The sequence below is a fragment of the Hemiscyllium ocellatum genome, chromosome 42 (genome assembly GCF_020745735.1).
Source record: "Hemiscyllium ocellatum isolate sHemOce1 chromosome 42, sHemOce1.pat.X.cur, whole genome shotgun sequence".
Lineage (NCBI taxonomy): Eukaryota > Metazoa > Chordata > Chondrichthyes > Orectolobiformes > Hemiscylliidae > Hemiscyllium > Hemiscyllium ocellatum.
The window spans coordinates 31,102,594-31,122,418 of record NC_083442.1 but is presented as its reverse complement, the minus strand read 5'-3'; the positions used below and the strand labels follow the sequence as shown (position 1 = coordinate 31,122,418).

At 39.2% G+C, this 19,825-nt stretch overlaps 1 protein-coding gene across 3 annotated transcripts in view; it reads right to left on the bottom strand.

The window, feature by feature from the left end:
- Positions 1 to 19,825, bottom strand: part of peak1 (pseudopodium-enriched atypical kinase 1) — a 195,382-nt gene that overhangs the window by 67,077 nt on the left and 108,480 nt on the right. For 2 of the 3 annotated variants that reach the window (XM_060853890.1, XM_060853892.1), the window contains exon 3: positions 17,198 to 17,321. The exons of the other annotated variant lie outside the window; for it this stretch is intronic. The gene's annotated coding sequence lies outside the window, so the exon portion shown is untranslated. The remainder of the gene's footprint in view (positions 1 to 17,197; positions 17,322 to 19,825) is intronic. 3 annotated transcript variants of the gene reach the window in all.

The window sequence follows — 19,825 nt, the reverse complement described above, 5'->3', positions numbered from 1 at the left end:
CAGATCAAGAATTCTTGAAACATTCGTCTAATGTTTAGCTTACAATATGTAATTGAAGAGACTAAAGTTGAAATAAAAAATCTTTAATAAACAACTTTTTTTGGTTGAGACCCTTCATCTGAAGTTTCTGTTTTTATTCCAAATATCAAGGTTTACAGAGGAATATAAAAACAAAGAGGAGGAGTAGGGTAATTGGCCCTTTGAGACACCTTCACAATTTCATAAAATCATTGCTAATCTGATTTGGTTTTCATTAATTTAACGTTACCAAGTTTAGTGCATAATAATCTTATGTGCCCTGGATCAAACTTTATAAATCTGTTGAAGTAAAGAATTTAATATATTGGCATGTAATCCAGCCATCCAATTTCCACTGTTAATATGAATCAGAATCTAAGCTCTGATGCATAGTCAGTTATTAATTCAGCTCCATTTTATGGAGAAAACAAATAGTCTTGGCATTTTGATCTATATTTACTTGCATCAAGTCATTATGTTATGCAATAACTAACTCACCAAGGTATTTGATAATCTGGTTATTTAAGGGATTCTTTTCATGCTGTAATACATTATGAATTTGATGCAAGAGTAAAATAATGTAGATGCTGAAACACTGAAATAATAGCAAAAACTGCTGCAAGTGTTCACCAGAATGGGCAGTATCTCTGGTGAAAGGTTATCACTGTAACATTAACTCCTTCTCTCCCCACAGGTGTCATTAGACCTGCCACATTTTTCTAGCATTTCATATTATTTTATGGTTTATTTGATCCAATAAAATGGATTTGGAATCCACTCTAGACCAGACTGTTGAGAAGCAGTTCTCATTTGTTCCTGTTGAAGAAAGCCCTATAGAAGGACTAAACAAAAAAAGACAAAGAACTGCAAATGCTGAAAATTCCAAATGATAAATTGCTGCAGAAACTCGGCAGGTCTGGCAGTATCTGTTGAAAGAAGGCAGATTTAATGTTTTGGGTCCCGAAACATTAATTCTGCTTTCTCTTCACACATGCTACCAAACCTGCTAAGCTTCTCTTGCAAATTCTGGTTTTGCTTGCCATAAAAGTATTAATCCACTGAAAGCCTGGTTGGCTGTGAAGCAATTATCTGGTCAGCTATTTACCAACTTCTCTGGTGAAAAAGAACAAAGACTAGAAACACTTATGGGACTGAGCCAGCTTGACTGGCAAGCCAAGTATATTAATACTCGGCGAAAGTGAGGACTGCAGATGCTGGAGATTAGAGTCAAGATTACAGTGGTGCTGGAACAGCACAGCAGGTCAGGCAACATCAGAGGAGCAGGGAAATTGACTTTTTCGGGCAAAAGCCCTTCCTCAGGAATTAGTACATTAGGACATTAAAGGTGCCTGTGGATATGTAGCCATCACTGAGGACTAGAATACTTTTCACCTAAGCTCCAAAAAAAAAAATACTTGCAAGCAGTCTTAACAAGTGGGTCTGTACTACCCAACAAATAACAAGAAACCTGCTTAAAAAACTTGCAAGTTTTAACCCACAATCATCCTGTTCGGTTAAAATGAAGCACAGCCAACAATAGTTTAGATCAGAGTGGTGCTAGAAAAGCACAGCAGGTCAGGCAGCATCCGAGGAGCAGGACAATCGACGTTTCGGGCAAAAGCCCTTCATCAGGAATAAAGCCTCTATTCCTTTTGCCTGAAACATCGATTTTCCTGCTCCTCGGATGCTGCCTGACCTGCTGTGCTTTTCCAGCACCACTCTGATTTCCAGCATCTGCAGTCCACACTTTTGCCACACTCTACAGTAGTTAAGATTTCCATCCTTCCAAGTATTAAGCCACTTATCGCACACCAAGGATGTCTTGATTTCTAGTATATCCACAGACCACAGCTTATTTACTCAATGGGCCGAATGGCCTTACTTCCACTCCTATGTCTTATGGTCTTATTTATGACCATTGTTCAGGAGCTTTTAATTCTACAGGTAGTAATGTTATGGAACTCAATTTTAATTAGATATTTTTATATAATTCAGAATACCTTTGGGTGTGTTTTTTTTCTGCTACATTATTTGCAAGGTGTCTGGATTGAATGTCTGAGATAAATAGAGTCGTCATATGGAAAAAATGCACTGAAAAAAAGAATTTTGCTGCAGTCTACAACGGATGCCATAGCAACACTGCTAAAATATTGAGATCATATGCCAGAGACTAAAGCAACCACAAGCAACAGGCACATCTTTTCAGCTGTAAATCACTTCAGCCACCAACCAGCTGTTACCTGTCATACTTACAAGCAATCTCAGACAACAACAATGCAGATCCTCAACTGTTTCTTACATGTGGTTTAACTGAAGCAAAAAGTTACCCATTTCATTACACATCATTACAGCACAGATTAGTCTCATGACTATACAGGGTTACCTCACCAAATCAATTGCAGCTGATTGTTTTAATAATGGCTGGGGCATTATTTTAACTTTACCATTCCAACTGTTAATATTTTTTTTTAGCTTGTGTTTTATTGTGTGTTACATGCAAGGGTCGTCATGTTCTGGCACCATCTTGAAATACTGAATATCATGCACATGTTTACTGCAATACAGTTCATCTTTCTCTCTTCTTGTTCAGCCTTTGCTGCAACTTCAGTTGCCGAAAGACACTTGCTGGGATCTCTGTAATGGGCTCTGGGGTCTCAGTTCAGGCTTCCGGTGCTGCCATTTCTGTGACCACGGCATCCAAGCTGGAGCCATGGGTCTGGGGATGGGCGGGTTCAGTCCGTCCTCTTCCGTAGCCAGCACTCCTGCAAACACTACCACCAGTCATCGGTTTCGGTTCCTCCACCATCCCTTTTGCTGATGCCTCCCTCTTTCAAGCGCTTGAACCTAGCTGCAGACCTGGAACTTTGGTTCAGTCTGCAGATCCAGGCCAGGGGAGTCAGCTTGGAACCTGCTCTGCACTCACAGGGAGACCCTGGGCTGGGGTAGAGCCACGTCTGCTTTGTCCCGGCATTGCTGCCACTGGCAGAGCCCCCCTCCTTCACTGGGCCTCGACCACTGCTGCTGCCGCCTCCAGGCTTCAAAAAAAAGAAAAAAGAGCAGTTGGCAGTGGATGAGCCCCAAGCTCAGTCCTGCAACTCTGCCACCATCTTGAATGTCTTGTTGGTTTTGGATTTATTGGACAGTCACCAAAACTACTAAACCCACACTTTCACGTTTTGAAAACAAGTTTGATCTTGTTCTCTCTCAGTATTCACAACTGCACTTTGCATAAGGCATCTCTAGTCACTTGATAGCAATTGGAAGCAGGAACTTTAGATTTGTTTTTACTCCTTAATGGAGGAACATAGAGGACCAGCTGTTGCTCCAAATTAAGACCAGCTAACTTAACACACAAAACAAATCAAACTAGGCACTTTCTGGTCCGTATGACTATGTGTCACATCACAGGATACGTTTACTTAACTAAGCCTTCAGACCCAATTCAAAATAAATTGTTACAACTTCAGAAATCAATACCACATGCCTAACTATCTGTTAACTGCTAAAACATGAAGACATGCAGCATCTTGTTCTGAATGGATATCTTTATTATTTTGACCTTTGACCATTACAGCCTGCAATTGAGAGCGCCTTCAATAAACTTTACTGTGAAGTTGAACACTAAAATTATGCGCAGCCATTGCAATTTCCCACCTTGATATGTAGCTTCATGTCTTTCTGTTCCCAATTGGATACTTATCTTCCCTAAATACAAAAACTGTATCATGCCCAACGAATGCATTCAATGTATTTGTTTAGCTGAAGTTACTCATTTCATTTCACATTGACTACTAGGAATAGATTCAAATCGGTTGTATAAGGATCTGAAAAGGTTAATACTACTAACGGTAGAAAAGTTCATGAAGTTCCCTAGACTTATGGCAGAACCTAATGAAGGTAAAAAACAGAATCCCTTAAGGAATTTGTTTCGTACTGTCAATGAGATGGGAACCTGTGACCATGCTGGATTGGCACAAACATTTTCCACTTTCTTCAATACTAAAGAATATTGAGAGTGAAAGAGCCAGCACAGTTTGCGAGAAAAAGAGACAAGCACCGAGACTGCCACTGAGCAGCACGGCTAACTCGAGCCAATGTCTAAATCTGTAACTAATGTAAGTTGGAATGCAACACAACTTGGTGAACAAATAGCTCTAACAGTTTCAAATTTTATTTTAGATGTGAAGGTGACGCATCTAAGAGAAGAGAAGACCAAGCAGAATATTTGACTTGTCTTTCTTCCCGGAAAGAATTCCCAGTAACTATGAGAGATATCATGCCACATCAGAAGCAATTATAAATAGCAAATGGAGGAAGTGAACATGGTGATTTCACCGATAATGAAATCACTGAGGACAAAGAAGAAAATCCAAACCAATGAACAAGTTGAAATAAGAGGTTTACATATTTCAGCACAATTCCATTTTGATTGAGAATACAAATGTGTTGACAAAAGTTGAAGATGTCCTCCATACAACTGGGTGGAAGCCACTACAGAGAATCAATGTTCAAGAAATTGCCTGATTTGGAGATTCAGGACACTGCTGAAAATAAACTGCCTAGTTTAGCAGGGATGCCATCCTCCAAAAAGAAAATCTAAAAGATTAGAGAACCCCTAGTTTAATGGGACCTACAGATCACAGATAATCGAGGAAAATAATCAAAGATAATGGAGTTCCACCAAACAATCAACTAAGACTTCCAAATTCTCAGCTAACCTGTCCCAAGAGAATAGTGAAACCTCAAGATTGCCTGAAGTTGGTGGAGATAGAGTAATGGCAAACGTAGTTAAATACACTAACATGTATAAAATTATGAATGTGAAACTGCTTATAGGAGAGATATTGTGGTACAGATCTGTAAAGTTTAATGCTGAGGATTGCCATAAGCAGTACCTACCTTGAGGATTTCACATATCGTGCTGACAAAATAACCTAGGATCTCAAAAAAGTTGGGAGCTAACATCTGGTCCTCCTCAAAATCTCTGTAACAAGGTCCACTAGATAAATGCAGCCTGTAACTACTTCATAACATTCATTAAACTATATATGGTTCACTACAAGTTCACTTCCATTTAAACAGTAGGCTAAGTGAGCAATGTAGTTTCCTACATTCATTGAGGATGGAGCAATTTTCACCATGACCATCAGCTTACAGTATGGTGGGCTGACATGTGCATACTACATTTCCCAGGCTAAAGTCTAACCTACTTCCATGATCAAGATCACCCTGTTGCTCAGTCAACTTTTCTTCAGTTTTTTTATCAATTATATTTCCTGATGTGCCTTCAAGTATGATTTCTGCATCCTGAAGCAAACAAAAGAAATAAATTTAACATCTCAGTAGTTATTCTAAATTTGTAAACATAACCTTATCAAATACACTTCCCCTAAAAACAGTACTGAACAAAAACCTCCTAAAAAATTCTGCACACACAATTTCAACAATTTTAACTCTTCATTTTTTGATAAATGTTATGTAATTATATATTTGTACAGTATATATTATATTTGTTAAAGAGTTCAGATTTTAAACGACTGGCATATGGTTGTTTACCTTTTTTTTGAGAAGGAGTTTAGTACTTAACTAGTCAGTCTTTTTGGAATCATAATTTTAAACCAGTTTGTATCAGAGTACAGATGATTGTAGGTCTCCTGGAGAGTTAATGGAGCCTGATTCTACGGTGCAGGTTTGACAAAAGGAGAAAAAAGTAAAACATTAAGCCATGAGCTGAGTAGAAGATGAGATAAGCACAATTTTATAAATTCTAATTGAATTCTTCTGAATTCAGTTCAAAGACGACCTGAAGTCAGATGCAAGAATAGTTTTTCCTCGAAAATGATTGTGTGCACAGTAGTTAAGGGAATAGGTTCTCTCTGTATACGGATCCTACTTCTGAGAGTTGTAGGAAGAGGCTTTGCAGTTCATAGGACCAGGATGGGAAGAAGTTAAGACAATGTCCAGTTTTGATGAGGAAGGAAACTTTCTATGGATCTTGATGGTTTGGGAAGTAGGTAGGATTTTGCTCGGTGGTTAAAATTTTTTAAACAGCATTATATGGAGGTAGCCTAATTTGTTTTATATTCCTTTCTTTTGTGTAAAAGCTCCTGTTTTATTATTTAAATGTACTGCCTGGTGTGCTTTCTGTGAAAGACCACCACATAAAATGAGGAAAAAAAGAACATATTGGCAAATAGGACTAAATTAATTTAGGATATCTGGTCAGCTTGAATGAGTTGGACCAAAGGGTCTGTTTTTGTGCTGTACATCTCTATGATATGATCATACAAGCTAGATTTTATTCTGGAATCTGACTTGTCCAGTAGCAACATTAGCTGGGATCATAATTTCAAAACCTGAATAATCTAAAATGCAAACTTGATCCAATTTACATTCACTAACATTTTGATCCATTAATTTCATATGGCTGATGCATTAGGACAGCTTTGCAGAGCTGTCTGAATGTTCACTTGGTAAAATAAACACACTGCTAAGCTATCCTGACCCAAAAACTATAGATTCACTTTTCAACGCATGCTAAATTAGTTGTTCAGATCCTGGTCAATAGCAAGGATGCAGCAGGGTCTGGTTTCAATAATCCCAGACTGATAAGGAAATGGAGGATACCGCTGACTCTTGCTGAAATATCCATTTGGATATCCAAGTGGAGGAAAAATTGTTTCATGTGTGAGCCATCTCATGACTTAAATCATGAGATTTAAGCAAAAATCACTGCCGAGGCACAAAAGAAGGAGAATGCATTCAGCACATGCAAAACATCAGTACCTTGAGAGAAAGGGGAAAAACCGGACAGGGAAAGAATGGACTGCCAAACAATTTCTATTCATAATGAGGATGCAGCAATTTGGCAGCAAGTCCTTTGATACAGGCACATTAACTGTGGCATGGTGGATTAGTGGTCAGCACTACTGTCTCACAGTGCCAGGAACCCAGATTCAATTCTCACCTTAGCCAACTGTCTGTGTGGAGTTTGCACATTCTCCCCGTGTCTGGTTTCCTCCCACAATCCAAAAGATGTGCAGGTCAGGTGAATTGGCTATGCTAAATTGTCCGTAGTGCCTTAGTCAGGGGTAAATGTAGAGGAATGGTTCTGGCTGAGAGGGTCGGTGTGGACTTGTTGGGCCTGAAGGGCCTGTTTCCACACTGTATGGAATCTAATCCAAAAAAACCTGCAAAGTATTGCAGTCTAAAGTCTCAAGTATTAAAATATCCTGACATTTTGTATCTGTTGACAATACAAACCAAAACTACTCAAACCCAGAGCCTAGCAACAGAAAGAAGCTGCCAATTTATTATTCTTTCCCTCTAAAAGATAAAACTCTCAATTCTTGTAAGTTTCAAGTATGTCTCCATTACACTTTTAAAACTACGTTAGATTCTACTATCAGCACAGAAAGAATATGGCATCTTAATACAGTTTTTTAAAAAACTCTCTAAAATAGACCTCCTATTCCTTTGGTAATAGCCATAAACTTACACTGCCTGGTTATTGAATTAGCAGCTCCTTGAATTGTTTTGCCAAATTAACATCTTGCACTTTATAACATTAGGCCTTCTTGAAATCCACCTTAATTTCTTGCTTCTCCAACTTTATTTGGTTTAATCACGGTTTAGCCCTCTAATCCAAAGCCTCATTGGTCAATTTATTCTCCCCGCTGGCCTTGTAGAAAAGGATACCATAAAGGGATAGTATATTCTTCGTGTGGCCTAACCGGTAATTTGTGGAGGTTGCACATTTTTCCTTGTTTTTGTACTTTTAATTATAACACTTCAAATTTATTTTTAATGAAAAGCTCTCCTTTTTCACTATATTTCAACATATTTTTAAAACAACAGTGGCAAACGTTTACAATTAAAAATTGGGAATAAAATTATTGCATTGTATTATCAAATTGTCTACACTAAAATAAATATGCTTGCTATATATAAAGCCCATCAAACCTTTTGTGTCATTCTGCAGCAGTAAAACAATGAAGGTCACATTCCAAAGCATGAGTTATTTAAATGTCAGACAGATCAGTGTTTGTACAGTATGAAGCAGTTCTAATGCAAACCTTTTCATGACAATGAAAATAATTTGCTAAGCACAAACATACCCAACACATCAGAGAACACTGCTAGTGCTACCAAAGACCATCATAATCTCTTTCAGTTCTGGAAAATCTGTAATAACTTGTAAAATATTCACACTTTATATGGGTGAAACTACAGATTTTTGAATGCAAATCAATCTGAGTCTAATACAATTGGCCTAGAGCACCATAAATGTTCACTTTCTAATGCATTACATGGCAATATTGTGCCGACTATAGCAGAGTGTCAATAAACAAACGACTTAAGTCTTTAATGAATAAACAAGGTTTATTATTTTAAAAGGAAAACATTTTTGCCAAGAGATATCTCAAGAATAACATGAAACGACGTACCTCTCCATTTCCCATCATCTATGGATAGAAATCAGGATTGGGGAGCATGGCAGTGCAGAAACCTTAAAACTATTATAGCTCAACATTCATGTTGTATTCCTACCCTGCACTGCCTCTCAAACATAATTTTACAGCCTTTAAAGCCTCACTGAAATCTGCTTATTTTCTTCATACCTTAAAGCACTTCCTCTGGCTTCCCGATTTCTGCTAAATGTAACACTTTTAAACTTGTACAACTGGCATTTAATCAATTACCATACTTGATGTTCTACCTCGCCAAGTGAAATGTCAGAAAAGTAAAATGCAAAGCAGAAAAATTTGTGATGCCCGGTATTAATAGAAAAAAGGCTAATAATTAATCATTAACCTATGGAGACATCTGAATAAATTCGTCAGCAGAATGATATAATTTTCCCAGTTTCTTTTCAAACCAGTTTCAGGTCGATCAGGTGTTTTTTTTCCCTCCAACTTCAACTTTTCCGAGTCCCTTTCCCAGTTTGACGGCACTAACTACCAATATCAGCTCTGGTGGTCTTTCACATTCTACCACCTGCAGAGAAGGCATGCAGCCCTTCAGACATCTCCACTTCCCAACACATCTTGACAGCAACAATCAATGACTTATTAACTGTGATATCTAGCAGCTGAAGAAGCTCAACTAAGGCCTCCAAGCAACACAGCTGGTGCAGTGTTTGTTTGCCACAGGGTACTTAGTGTCCATTTGTGGGTTACGAAGACGTTAGTGCCAAGCACATACTGAGATTTAATACAATTCTCCCTTTTTACTGATGCCAGGCCTCCTTAACCAATCGCAGAATTAGATTTCCAAAAAGATAATCTTTAAATGTGACAATGATTTTGAAAATCATTTTCATTATAATGGAGCATTCTCTCTAAGTGAAGCAGATTTAATTTATTGTCATTGATCATGTATGTCAATCCTAATCAGTTGTTACTAGAACAGACAACTCGCTTAATTCACGGTTTCGTTTCCGGTTTTATTTTGCAAATAGACCTAATCATTTTCGAGAGGGTACAGTTTTTTTTCTCAAAACTGTTCTGCGGTTTATGGTGATGTTTTCACATTAACAGGATTGACAACAAGAGTTTAATAAAGAGCTTCCAGATGCTTTGTTGTAAATACAGGTTATGTTGTAAGACTGTTAAAAAATAGGTGCAGAAATGGACCATATGTGGCCTTTGGCCTGTCCTACCACCACCCCAGTTTCATTCTTCATTGGATACATTATGACCTATGAATAATTATCGACTCTAAACTAAATTCAAGATATATTGCAAGTCCCAGGCATGATTATGATACTCAATTGCTAGTAAATATTTAAATCCGTCAAAAATGTGTCATCCAAGAAGTTTTCAGCTTTGGAAAAATGCATTTTTGCTTGTTGAGCATTGTGATCCAGTAAATTTCTTATTCAAATATTTCAAATGAGTAGACTTGATGCTGCAAGTAAACATTGTAATGGCAATATATTTTAAAGTCACTTGACTTTGATTCATCATGAAAGAGTCCCATTAACCATGAGTAATATATACACCTGTATTTAAATATGTATAAATAATTCAGTAATGAAGCAACAGTTATTCTGTCACTAAGTGTACAATATCCCCAGTTCATAAATACCTATATTCAAAGTTGATTTAGTAAATCATAAGTGTGAACCAAAATGACCAACTCAAGATACACTGCGAATCAAATAAAATCAGAGGGATGACCACAATTTATGAACAGAAATTAAAACTGCTACTTGGTAACATGCCAATACTGTTCTGTCAGTGTGCAGCAATACACATCTGGCTAAATGCTTTCTCTGTCTGTGTCACAGTATTCAATTAGCAATTTACTTGTTCATGGATTGTGAGAAGCATCGTTAGCACAATCATCCCTAGCTGCCCTTCAGAAGGTGATGGTGAATCCATGTGGTGTAGGTATACCCACAGTTCTGTTCGGAAGAGTTTTCCAGGATTTTGACCCACCAAGAAGTTAGAGGAGTGTGGGATATGGAGGGGAATTTTCAGGTAATGGTGTTCTAATCCATCTACTGCCCTCATCCTTCAAAAGGACCCTGGGGTCCTGCTGTGGTGCACAATGATACAATGATGCCACTGCGCAACTGTGGTTAAGGTGATGGATGGGACTTAAATTAAATCAGGCTGCCTTATCCAGATTGTTTTGAAACTGCACCTGTCCAAGCAAGTGGTCAGTATTCCATCATTTCCTGATCTGTGCCTTGTAATGGTGGGGGAATAGGCTTTGGGCAATTAGGTGACAAGTTACTTGCCACAGAGTTCCTAGCCTTAGGCATGCTCTTGAAGACAGTATTTATATGACTCATTCAGTTCAGTTTCTGGTCAATCGCAAGCCTAAAAATGTTGATGTTGGAGGAATTAGTGATGCTAATGCCAAAGACTGTCAAGAGGAGATGGCTAGACTCCCTCTAGTATGTCTGTTCTCCCAAGCTGATGTTGAGAATTCATCTCAAACAGCATTGATGCCACTTCTCAAAAACCTCAAAGTGGCATCTAAACATAGTCCAAGTTTCAGAGCCATGTAGAAGAGTCAGAAGGATGAATGCCTTACACACAAGGATCTTGGTGTCAGCACGGATGCCACAGTCATCGAAGATTCTCATCTTTTGGTGTACGAAGGAGGCAATGTTGCAGATTAGATGCAATGTTGAATCTCCACATCGATGTCAGCCTTCGATGAGAGGAAGCTTCCCAAGTAAGGGGCATATTCCATGTTCAGGAGTATTTCTCCATTGATCTCAATGGAGGGATAAACTGGAACTTGACTTGGTACAGGCTGGTAGAGGGTTCAAGTCTGAGGTCTAGGCGGAGGCCAATTCTTTGGTATGCTTCTGCAAAGGTGTTAGGAGATATTAAGTTCAAAAGAAGACACCCAACTGAGAGGAGAACAAAAGAAGCATTTCAAAGACTACCTGAACATTTCACTTAAGAAATGCAACACAGATGTGAATGCGTGGGAGGGCGTTGTTCAGAAGAAACCAATTTGGAGGATGCTTCTGTATTGTTGGGATCCATTATTAAGGTTAGGTAGTGTAAGAAACTTTATTGTTAGGTAGTGCTCACGTGAGGTAGTATTAGCAAGTCTGGAACTTGTTAGCTTCACTAGGCAGCAGTAAGCCATTATGTTACACTAAGAACAGACTGAAAAGCTGATGGCATAGCCTGAAGAGGCCCCAGGGAGGGTGAGAGATAACAGGACATTGGAGCCGTGTCAAAATGCACGTAGCTCAAACTGAGGTAATAGAATGTTATCAGGTGAGAACCAATGACATACCAAAATACTGCATTTTACCAAATAAGGATGTAACTCTGGAATGTGAGAGAACAAAAAGATAGACAAATTAAAATATAGTCAGAACGCGCCTTCTCCAGTGAGCTAGACACCTCACTGTACTGTGTACGATTCTCTCTCATTAAACCTGCTTATACTTTTAATCAGACCCGGTGTCTTTCTCCTCCAAACGAACACGGAGACAGAAGATCTGTCCTAACAGTATGAAGGGACATAATTCTGAGAATAGCAGTTTACAATAGGAAGTATGAAAAGGAATTGGGGAGTCAGTAAATGCAAGGCCAAGGACCAATGCCAATCCCCAGAAACACCTCCCAAATGTATGGCCAGAGATGTCGCTCGAGGATTGAGGGTCAGCCACCTGAAGGCCTACAGAATCCATGACCAGTGATATGTAATTCCTAAGTTGACAATCATACTTGTTAGCAAGTTATTGCTGATTACATCATTGTCTGGCACTTATGTGGCACACATGTCTCTTGCCACTTATCAGCCCAAGGCTGAACATTGTCCAGATTTTCCTGCATATAGACATGGAGTACATAAGAAGAGTTGTGAATGGTGCTAATATTTTACAAGCAACAAATGTTCCCTCTTTTGACCTTATGATGGAAGGAAGGTCATCAGTGGAAGAGCTGAATACAGTTCAGCCTGAGTCACTACCTTGAATAACACCTGCAGCAATACCTGCACTGAGGTGATTGACCCCCAATAACCAAGATCATCTACCTCTGGGAGGGGGATGACTCTAATCAATGGCAAGGTTTCCCTGTTATGCATTCATTTTTGTTTCACTAAGTCTCTTTCATGTCACAGTTAGTCAAATTATGCTTCAGTGTCAAGAGCAATCACTATCATCTACATTTGGATTAAGGATGGAATGAGATCAGGAGCTGAGCAGCCCTGGCAGAACAAAACCTAAGCTCTAGTGAGCAGGTTATTGTTGACTAAGTGCCTAATGATAGGACTGTCATTTTGCTAAAGACAAGAATAATCTGATTGGACAGCAATTGGCTGGGTTGAATTTGTCCTACATTTTGTGCATAGGACACATATGGGCAATTTTCCACATTGTCAGGAAGATGCCAGTAATGGAATAGATGAGCTAGGAGCACAGCTAATTTTATAGTACAAGTCCTTAGTCTCAGAAAAAAATTACAAGCCATTTACATTTGAGAAGAAAAATTTCTTCAGAGGGCAATGAATCTTTAGAATTATCTATCCCAGAGGGCTATGGAAGGTCCGTCATTGAATATATTCTAGATAGACACAGATAGATTTCTACTTAATAATGTCAACATTATGGGGTGAACACAAGAACATGGACTGAGGTAGACTGATTGTCGGATCAGCCATGATCTCACTGAATGATTGAGCTGACTCCACAAGACATGGGGATTATTTCTGCTCCTAAGTCTTATGGTCAAATACAGTCAGTTCTGATAGTTCGGGTCTTATGCAATCTCGCAAAATAAGAAAATCGTGCAAAAGGCACACCATTTCAATTAATGGGGTTGGAATCGCGTTATAGCACATACAGATGAGGAAAGTTTACAAATAGCGGTCTAAATTCTTTAAAGCGAGTTAAAGCCAAATCGCGTTGAAAAAACACGTGTTATAGCAGAACCGACTGTCAGAGCAGACATGAAGGGCTAAATGGTTTACCCTGTCTCTATATTCCTATGAGTAATTTGGACACATCATAGCTTTTAAAGAAGAGGAAAGAAACACATATTTAGAGTCATAGAGATGTACAGCATGGAAACAGACCCTTCGGTCCAGCCCGTCCATGCTGACCAGATATCCCAACCCAATCTAGTCCCACCTGCCAGCACCCGGCCCATATCCCTCCAAACCCTTCCTATTCATATACCCATCCAAATGCCTTTTAAATGTTGCAATTGTACCAGCCTCCACCAAATCCTCTGGCAGCTCATTCCATACACATACCACCCTCTGCATGAAAAAGTTGCCGCTTAGGTCTCTTTATATCTTTCCCCTCTCACCCTAAACCTATGCCCTCTAGTTCTGCACTCCCCACCCCAGGGAAAAGACTTTGCCTATTTATCCTATCCATGCCCCTCATAATTTTGTAAACTTCTATAAGGTCACCCCCTTGGCCTCCGACGCTCCAGGGAAAACAGGCCCAACCCGTTCAGCCTCTCCCTATAGCTCAGATCCTCCAACCCTGGCAACGTCCTTGCAAATCTTTTCTGAACCCTTTCAAGTTTCACAACATCTTTCCATTAGGAAGGAGACAGAATTGCACGCAATATTCCAACAGGTGGCACAGTGGTTAGCACTCCAGCATCCCAGCACCAGAGACCCGGGTTCAATTCCCGCCTCAGCGACTGACTGTTTGGAGTTTGCACATTCTCCCTGTATCTGCATAGGTTTCCTCCGGGTGCTCCAGTTTCCTCCCACAGTCCAAAAATGTGCAGGTTAGGTGGATTGGCCATGCTAAATTGCCCGTAGTGTTAGGTGAAGAGTTAAATGTAGGGGAATGGGTCTGGGTTAGTTGTGCTTCAGCAGGTCAATAGATAATAGGTGCAGGAGGAGGCCATTCTGCCCTTCGAGCCTGTACCACCATTCAATATGATCATGGCTGATCATCCTTAATCAGTATCCTGTTCCTGCCTTATCTCCATAACCCTTGATTTCACTTTCCTTGTGAGCTCTATCCAACTCTTTCTTAAATGATTCCAGAGACTGGGCTTCCACTGCCCTCTGGGGCAGAGCATTCCACACAGCCAACACTCTCTAGGTGAAGAAGTTTCTCCTCATCTCTGTCCTAAATGGTCTACCCCGTATTTTTAAGCTGTGTCCTCTGGTTCGGCACTCACCCATCAGCGGAAACATGTTTCTTGCCTCCAAAGTGTCCAATCCTTTAATAATCTTATATGTCTCAATCAGATCCCCTCTCAGCCTTCTAAACTCAAGGGTATACAAACCCAGTCGCTCCAGTCTTTCAGTGTCAGGTTGGTGTGGACTGGTTGGGACGAAGGGCCTGTTTCCACACTGTAAGTAATCTAATCTAATCAATGTCCTGTACAGCCGCAACATGACTTCCCAACTCCTGTACTCAATATTCTGACCAATAAAGGAAAGCATACCAAATGCCTTCTTCACTATCCTAGCTACCTGCGACTCCATTTTCAAGGAACTATGAACCTGCACTCCAAGGTCTCTTCGTTCAGCAACACTCCCTAGGACCTTACCATTAAGTGTATAAGTCCTGCTAAGATTTGCTTTCCCAAAATGCAGCACCTCACTTTTATCTGAATTAAACTCCATTTGCCACTTCTCAGCCCATTGGCCCATCTGGTCCAGATCCTGTTGTAATCTGAGGTAATTCTTCATTGTCCACTACACCTCCAATTTTGGTGTAATCTGCAAACTTACTAACTGTACCTCTTATGCTCGCATCCAAATCATTTATGTAAATGACAAAAAGTAGAGGACCCAGCACCAATCCTTGTGGTACTCCACTGGTCACAAGCCTCCAGTCTGAAAAACAACCCTCCACCACTACCCTCTGTCTTCTACCTTTGAGCCAATTCTGTATCCAAATGGCTAGTTCTCCCTGTATTCCATAAGATCTAACCTCGCTCATCAGTCCCCCATGGGGAACCTTGTCGAACATCCTACTGAAGTCCATTTAGATCACATCTATTGCTCTGCCCTCATCAATCTTCTTTGTTACTTCTTCAAAAAACTCAATCAAGTTTGTGAGACATGATTTCCCATGCACAAAGCCATGTTGACTATCCCTAATCAGTCCTTGCCTTTCCAATTACATGTACGCCCTGTCCCTCAGGATTCCCTCCAACAACTTGTCGACCACCGAGGTCAGGCTCACCGGTCTATAGATCCCTGGCTTGTCTTTACCGCTCTTCTTAAACAGTGGCACTATGTTTGCCAACCTCCAGTCTTCCAGCACCTCACCTGTGACTATCGATGATATAAATATCTCAGCGAGAGGCCCAGCAATCACTTCTCTAGCTTCCCACAGAGTTCTCGGGTACACCTGATCAGGTCCTGGGGATTTATCCACCTTTAACCGTTTCAAGACATCCAGCACTTCCTCCTCTGTAATCTGGACATTTTGCAAGATGTCACCATCTATTTCTTGACAGTCTATATCTTCCATATCCTTTTCCACAGTAAATACGGATGCAAAATATTCATTTAGTATCTCCCCCATTTTCTGTGGCTCCACTCAAAGGCTGCCTTGCTGATCTTTGAGAGGCCCTATTCTCTCCCTAGTTACCATTTTGTCCTTAATATATTCATAAAAACCCTTTGGATTCTCCTTAATTCCATTTGCCAAAGCTTGTTGAAACTGTGCACTACTCATCTTGTCTGTAAAGGCAGAAATCTGTAAAAATTGCTCTATGCTTTATGACATTGAACATTAATCCCTTAAATTACAACTTCATTAGCCTCAAGTATTTTTTTCTGTACATAGCAATCTGTCTCATATGTAAAATTATGATTAGTCACACCATTGGTGCATCTTTTCTCTATCTATAATAGCATTACTCACTCAAAGCCATTATGATACCTTACATTAGAAATAATTGGACCAGTGGTTCCCAACAAAATACGTCATCTTGGAGTACTTCATACATTCAAGCCCTTAAAAGAACCTTACAAAATACAAGCTATTACTTTTTCAGAGAACATAATACCAATTTCATAAATTTTAATGTCCATTGTGAAAAATATTTATCCTCTTTTAATACTCCCCGTACAACCTGATCCTCTGAACTTGTGCGACGTTCCTATCAAAAAACAGGATTGTCCAGTCCAGGATACTCTACTAATCAATGCTCCTCCATTTGGTCATTTCGAGATGCTATATCAGTGGATATATTTGTTTTTTTTTAAGCCTTTTGAAGAATCACCACAATTCTCTGCTGAGATCAGTGAAAGCCTTCATAGTGCAACATATTGTACAACAGGTTTGGAGCATACATATTGTCTTGCATTTCAGCTATAAAGGGGGGTGTACTCAAGATAGTGAGTAATCAGCTGCATGTTTCCAGCATTTTCCATTACTGTAGGTATTCGATAAAGTTTGAAACCTCAATTGGATTTATCAGTAATTTCCAAGAAATTCTCTTGCATGTCTCCAATATTTCTCAAAGAAGCTACTTTGCTTTGTTATTTTCTTCCAGCAGTAAATCACAGTGCTACAGCAATAATTCCAGACTTTCAGCAGTTAAATGTCAAAAATGGATTTATACATGCTTTAAAATAAATTTCTATGCCTGGTACTGAGTCATTCCTAGACATTTCGAATTGTACAATTTGTTATTAATACCATTGCATTGCTGGCTGTGAAAATTTCAGCATGCTAAACGTACAATGAAATGAAAACCCCACTTACAAGTCTGTTCAGATTTCATCCATTACAATTTCCAAAAGGGTTCAGGAGAAGCTTCTCTCTGCTTCACAAAATGCTGTTTTCCCCTAGAGATCCTTTTCACTTTTCAATGCCCTCTTTTCTGGTGCTAGGAAACAACAATTGTTACTCACTTAAGATGCCAATAGTTAAATCTTTTTTTTAACTAAACACAGAATGCTGATGTTAAAATCGCCAACTGCGCAGGAGGATTTCTAATACAACACTTACTGCAAATTAGCTGGAACAAGCAGCCCTGTGTGTGGCCTCTTGTCTGTTAAGGAATGATGTGCCTGAATCCCTTTCCTCCCATTCCTGATTTCAATACCCTGGCAAATTTGTGTTGTTTTTATAGTGCAGGCTGACAGATATCTGAATTCTGCAATAGCACCACACGCCAAAAAAAAAACCAAAAGATAAAATCGAATTTCATCACTTCAAGTTTGAGCCATTATCAAATTTAAGAAGGGTGCAATCTCTTTTTTTTAATAAAAGCAACTGTTTCACACTTGCACAAAAAAAATGGGGAAGGGGGTAAGCATTTTCAGCTCAGTTAAACTGACGAAACAGTTCCTGATGAACAGTGACGAATGTAACTAGACTAGCTTTCAACATATATCGCCTATTGACACCATATGGTGCAATCATCACAATTACTTCAAGCAATTATCCTGAAAATAGCTAGGTTTCCATGCAAAAAAAACTTGCAAAAATTGTGTAACTTAATCGGATTTAAAGATATTTTATTTCCAAGTGCAGTTCTCTTACAGAGTTCAAATACTGATGGTTAACTTAGCTAACTAGTTCATATTTTTTAGACAATTCCCTTGTATTAAGCAATTATGCCTTCACAGAAAATTACTATTGAAGGATTTTTATTTCCTTCATTTAAGTACATAAGGAACAGTAGAACTGAAGGCAGGGGCACGTTAGATTTCAAATTAAGTACAGCCACTACATATTGTTTTTTGCAAATTATATTAAAAAGAAAGTATCTTTAATTTTTCAACTTTTGCAGAAGAACAATATCTTGTACCAAAGTAATGTTTTAAAAACAGATTTGGCATGGCTTCTCAATTAACAATAGTGTCATCTGCAGCTAATCTAGTTTTGTCAAAACCCCAGCCAACATGAAGTTATGTTATTGGATTGATATGATGAATATTACTTTACACATTAATAATGTGTTTTCATTACATAATAATGTTTAGAGGAGGCACTTGAGGTACAGTGGTAGTATCCCTACTTCTGAGCAAGGAGTACCAGCTTCAAGATTCACCTGCTCTGATAGTCATCATACCACGTCTGAACAGGTTGATTTAAAAATATCTGTAACAGTGTTGCAAATCGCTAAGTAAAAGAGCAGCCCAACAAACATCCCAACACATTATCATGTAATAACTTATTCAGTGAGATTAAGCAAATATGCTTTCATAACAACTGGGGTGTTATCCAATGCACAATATAAGGTAATTGACATGGGCCAACAGAGTAAGTCAAATTGCTCCTTTATTATTTGCCCTTAGATCTTAAAAGCACACTTTTTCAGAATTCAATGGTCATTTTACTTTTGTGAAAATACTGATTCAGCATCCGTTATTTTGAGACTGAAATCAAATCTTTATCTTTTTAACCAAAGGAAACACAGTAAGATGGTTAGAAAACATACTGGAACAGGAGTTGATATCATCAGGAAGGGGTGATGGAAGACACAGACACAAAAGATATACTAGGAAGCTGGAAGTCCGTATGATGGCAGGAGACAGCACGAAATGGGATCAGCTTAACCAAATCTTTGTCTCCCAACCGTCAAAGTATGTACAACCAAAGACAATTGTCTTGATCCTGTAAAAGTCCAGATGGTACTCCCCTCTGTAGGAATTGCCAGGATGTTTGATCTAACCTAATTTAGAGTTGGAGACTTCAGACAATTCCAGAAGCCTTACTTGAATGATTGCCCAAGTAATATTCAACAAAAAATCCTTTTCAAAGTAAAGTAATTGGCATGTAAACCAGAGTAAAGCCATCATAATTCAGCTGAGTCCTTTAAACTGAACACCAAATTGGTATCTACTGATTTTCTAAACTCCAAAAAGGCATCCCAGGAATTCACATGGACTACTCTCCTATCCCATCCTTATATATACCCCCCAAACTTCCATTGCGAGATCCAATTACCTACCCCTGACCAGATTACCTCTGTACCACCCCAACTACATTCTCAACAACACTAAATACCTATCTGAACTATTCAGCCATTCCAGCCACCCCACCTAACCAATCCACTTAACCACCACCTCCCTGTCCCTGCTCTCCTCCAGCTAGCCTCAAGAGTTTGAAAAACATAGTCCATAATAGCTTGCATTACAGAATGTTTGACCTTGCTTCCAAAAAACGACATTTGAAAGGCAAGGGAAGTTACTGACTTAATACTGTATTCAACTTTAGATTTGGTTTAATTCACCAATGCAAAACATAAGATTACAGACAGCGAAGTCACTTTTCCAATCTTCCAAAATCTGTTAACAGAATGTGGGCACTGCTGGCAAGGACAGTACTTATTGTTTGTCCCTAACGGCCCTTGAGAAGGTGGTTGTGAGCAGTCATCTTGAC